Genomic DNA, 4940 nt, shown 5'->3' on the forward strand with positions numbered 1-4940 from the left:
GGACATCACTGGCTGCAGCAGGTAGTTCCCATCTTCCTATACCTGCTCCCTCCTCACTGCCTCCGCACCTCCCCTGTATCCTCCTTGGCCTGTGGAGTGAAAAAAATCTTACTGTGCTGTAAAGTACAAGGGGAGTCTAAAACCCCACAGCATCCCAGGCAGAGGATAGTAGACCCAGGGCTCTCTTTGAATTTGGGACTGTATTTTTTTAGAAACCACTTTGTTTTTTTCAGTTTATTAGCTTGGAATTTGCTTTCCACCTCATGTAGAAGACTATAAGCTTACTTCCTTAAGAGCGCAAGGGATTGTTCTCCACACCAAGCATTTTGAAACTTTGTATAGCCAGAACTGAACATTTCATTGCATTGCATGGAGAAAGAACTTAAACAGAGACAAACGCTGTGAGCAGGATTTGAACCTGCGTGGGGGAAACCCCACTGGATTTCAAGTCCAACGCCTTAACCTCTCGGCCATCACAGCTGGGTCTTATAATATGAGACCCTAACCCATGGAAAAGAGAAAGACCAGAGGCAGAAGACAGCAGCGATGACAATGAATGATGAAGAAAAGCCTCGCTCCAAGTCCAGAATCTGGAAACAAAATCTATCACCGTGGCCATGGAGCGACTTCACATCCATTTGGTTACCCGGGCAGCAATCTTGCTGTCCTCAACCAGAGACGCTGCTTCTCGTGGGGGCAAAGACAGAGCTCTCTGCTGTCACTTCACTTCAGTGCTCTCTCTCAGACCAGGATGTCAAGCATCCAGAAAACCTCTGCTTCGTTTGCCCAGATATTTGTTGGACTCCAACAGCAAGTGAACATGTGAAATTTCTTCCTGTTGCACCTGAAGACACCCAAGGAGAGACAGGGCCCTGGACATGTGGAGGGCAGAGGAGCTAAAGGAGCTGGGCAAGGGAGAGCATGTCTAGGTCAGAGTTTCTCAACGGTAGGGAATGATGAGATCCTGTGGAGGGTGCCTTGCTGCCCCCACTGCCAGGTGGCACCCTCACCGGATCTGAACAACTCCAGGAGAAACACCTGACCCCACTATGATTTGGAGATGCAGCCTTCAGAGGTGGGGTCATGTGCACTGACATTGCACCATAGGATCACAAACAATGGTTTTCTTGTTCCCTGTGGTTCTCCAGACCTCTCTGGAAGCATGTGTCCTGTTTCCTGCCCAGAGGGATTTTTGTCCCCTCCCAACTCCCACAAAGCCTGGTTGGCCCTTAAAGGCGATTTCAGGGTACGAGGGTTTCTTCTGACAGCCTCTGTTCTCCTGCAAAATTAGTCTCCTTCAATGGAGTGAATGAGGAAGCAATCTTTACTGCAAGTCTCCAATCATGAATACTTTTAGCAAATCTTGGAGTATTGCTATCCAATACAGAATCACATACACAAATACACATACATGCATTTCATACGTGTATAGACTTCATGATCTAAGTAGAAATAAGCAGTCTTACAAACTAAAATATTTACATCTTCAAAAACCGAAAAATTCTAGAGCCGCCCAGCTTGTTGGGGACGTGTTACTCAGATTTGGAGAGAGGCAAGGATTTCTTAGGGCGATATCTTACGTTGGAACTACTTCATAGCTGAGACAGAGGGAAACCACCTTTTGAGTCTTTAGACAATCTTCCTTAGATCAAGAATATCCTGCATTGGAAAGCTTGTCTAGCTCTATTCCAACTATGCAGCAGGTGTAGTGAGATAGAGCACCCTGAGAGATCCTTGCCTCCCACATCATCTCTCTACCGTCATGGCTACATCACACTCTTAATGAAATCTGAAGACTAAGTACTAAGAGGCATTAGAGCTTCACTTCAGTTTGCAGGTGGGAACCACAGCAAAGGACACCAGAGGGTGTCATATCACAGGGAACGGATCCCTTTTCCATCCCACTCCTTTTATCCTTCTTTCATCCAACATTACCAGACAGACCTTTGACAATCTTGGGGAGAAAGGGCATGATCTTGCATCATCCTGTTGGTTGAGATAGAGGATGCTAACCTGAACACTTAATTAACATTTCATGTCCTAACACTGGCTCCTCTTTTTAAGATACCTCTTTTACCCCGACTCAGTTTCTATTCTACTTCCCTTTGCCTCATTTGCTAATATGGCCTAACTTACACATAACACAGCTAAAAGCTGACAAGAGCTGGTATAGTGCAGCTGACAGGATTGTGGCTGAAGAGAAAGGTCTTTGCCCTCACACCCTATTCATCAGTCTTGTCTTTCCCCTCCCCGCCTCCAATGCAAACAGGCAGAGCCTCTTCCCACCCCACGCCATGGAGGGACACCACGAGCCGAGCAGCCACAGCCCTGATCGCTGCCTGTGTGGTGGGAGAAACCTCCCTAAGGTCCGTTGTCTAGCTGTAATTTGATTGACAGACAACGCGGGTAAAGAAAGACAGCTGTTTATTTGCTCGAGCAAAGACCATAAAGCCAGCAAAAGGCAAAATGGCCCCCCCTCAAGGGTGAGGCGATCTTTCATACTTCTTACAACAAAGCAAGACTATATGGTTAACAAAAAGCAATACTTGGGGCAGTGCTCTACAAATCTTTGTAACAGCATATTTCTATTAAGCTGAACTAGCTCTTTTTAAAAGCTAAAAGTTAAGTAACAGTAACATTATGTTAGCAAAACCTTACACAGTAGAAGATACTTCTCAAGGACACAACCAGTAAGCTCAAACAATGGTTTCTCTGTCTTATCTTACTTCTTGCTGTAGCTGATTTTTTTTTAGCACACAGACACAGATTCACTTTTTAACTCAGAAAATGCTTGGTGCAGTTAAAATGATTACTTGACACAAGCAAAGGCCTAGCTATCATTCTGCCTTGTGGTCAGCTGCATTGCTAGGTCACAGGTCATGCCTTGTATTCAGCTGTAAAGCTAATACTTCTTAATAATCCAAATTATTGTAAACCTAACAGTATGCTTTCAGAAAACTATTCTATTTCAGGGTAATGACAAACTTGCGCACTACACCTGCACTCCCATCCCAAGGAGGCAGGTGATGACATGTGCTTGCAGTGCCCACCACAGCCTTCCTCTCACATGCTGACAAAAGGAAGAAGCCAGGAGATAACCCAGTCCCTTGGACTGGGAGAGTGTGCTGCTGCATTTCACTGGGAGCTTAATATGTTGTGAGTTCAGCAACAACGCTCTGGGCACTCCTGGGCTGAACTAGCAGTTATTTCTTATTATAACTCTCTGGGATCATATCCAGGGTGGATCTCAACAATTGCCTCAGTAGATGTATGCAGATCTTGTACTTGCTCTGCCTTTCACTTGACCCAATCCAGTCCGGTGCAGAAAGAGGAACCAAGAAATGTCTCTGGCTCCTCAGGGCAGAGAACATGGAGTCCCCGGTGCTGCAAAACTGCCACAAGCAAAACGAACCCTGCAGTGCTGAGCATGAGGGCGTTAGCCGTAAAGGGACAGTACAAGGAAAACACAACAAGACACAACAGAGCTGCTCCCGCAGAAGGAGCCTGGCTCAGAGCAGCAGCAGAGAGAGCCCAGGCAGGTCCCTGTAGGATGCCAAGGTGAGGCAAGGGGAAATTTGAGAAGAAACCTGAAAGGCAGATATTGCAGGTCTAGACACGTGCAAAAGCATGAATACGGTCCAAGAGCAGAGCCCCCAGCTATGCTCACCTCACACCAGCTGTGAGGAAGGCCCGAAAAACTAGCAGCTCCAAAGACAAGTCACAGACCCAACCATGCTCTCACTGCACCATGACACCCCCACATATTTCCAGCCCTTGACACTTCCCTCACCACCTACATGGACACAGAGGTCTCTCTTCCACTGCCCCAACACAGCCAGGAAAAGGGCCCAGAAAGTCCTTCTGTAGGAGCAGCTTCCCCTTGCATTGCCCCAGGGGAGAAGATTTGAACCCGGAATCCTTGAGCCAAGGGACCAATGTCTTTGCCATTAGGCCACTAGGGCTGAATAGATATAGCTGCTCAAGAAAATGAATTTTTCCAACTACATGTAACTGTCTCTGCCTCCACATGACTTAGAGCACGGACTGGCAACCTTTTACAAGCCGTGGGCCAGAACAACTTGTTTCCAGTCCAGTGTGGACCGCGTGGCTGAAGCAGCATGTCAGTGGCAGGGGGCTTCTCCCTGCCCATGCCAGGACCAGGCAAGTGCCAATAATGAATCAGCTCTATGGAGTCAGCGTCTCCTCTGAGTCGTGAGGTTGGGAAGGACCATCGTCTTCTACTCCTACATCTTGCGCAAATGCAGGGTGCGCTGGATGAAACCCACCCTTCTCCAGGCACTACCCCGCCTCCGATGAAACAGAGCCCACAGGGGCCCTGGGCACCTTGTTCCCTGGCCCTGCTGTTATGACAGGGCTGCGGGGCATCTGTCTCAGCGCTCAGTGCAGACGGCAGCCTATGCAGTGGGGGAGAAACTTCTCCTCCCTCCTCTCTATGGCAAGCTGTCCAAAATCACTGGCTGTCCTCATGTGCCCCCTGATCTTTCTCCAAGCCAACCTCACCCGGTTCTCCCAGCCTTTCCTCATATGGCTGCATTTCATCTCCTTTATGCTTGTGACTTACCTTCAACCCAGCCTGCTTCACAGACAGGACGGTCCCCTCTTCGATGGTGGGACAGTATGGCTACACTGGCAGAAGGCAGGGCAGGGTAATACTTGGGAGAGTAACTCATGCAAGGAGGCATAAGCTTTCCTGGCGCAGCTGACTTCATAAGAAGCTACGCCCGTGTTGATGAAGGAAGCCATCTTCTGAGGAAAGCCAGGTGAAGAAGAGCCATACAGCATGTTGTGGTTGCTGTAAGGTATTGCCTGGAAATAGCAGCCTTCAGTGGCTTGCTCGAGTGACGACTAACTCACTTGCCTGCCTCGGGGACCAGGTTGCAACTTCTGTTGCTGGTCCAGGCACACCATGTTATGCCACT

The 4940-nt window shown here is 48.3% G+C and overlaps 1 non-coding gene across 1 annotated transcript; it reads right to left on the minus strand.

The window, feature by feature from the left end:
- Window positions 1-397: 397 nt before the first annotated feature.
- Window positions 398-480, minus strand: TRNAS-UGA (transfer RNA serine (anticodon UGA)). The gene has a single exon. It is a non-coding gene; the product is annotated as a tRNA-Ser (tRNA).
- Window positions 481-4940: the final 4460 nt, after the last annotated feature.

The sequence above is a fragment of the Alligator mississippiensis genome, chromosome 3 (assembly GCF_030867095.1).
Source record: "Alligator mississippiensis isolate rAllMis1 chromosome 3, rAllMis1, whole genome shotgun sequence".
In the NCBI taxonomy this organism is placed as follows: Eukaryota; Metazoa; Chordata; order Crocodylia; family Alligatoridae; genus Alligator; species Alligator mississippiensis.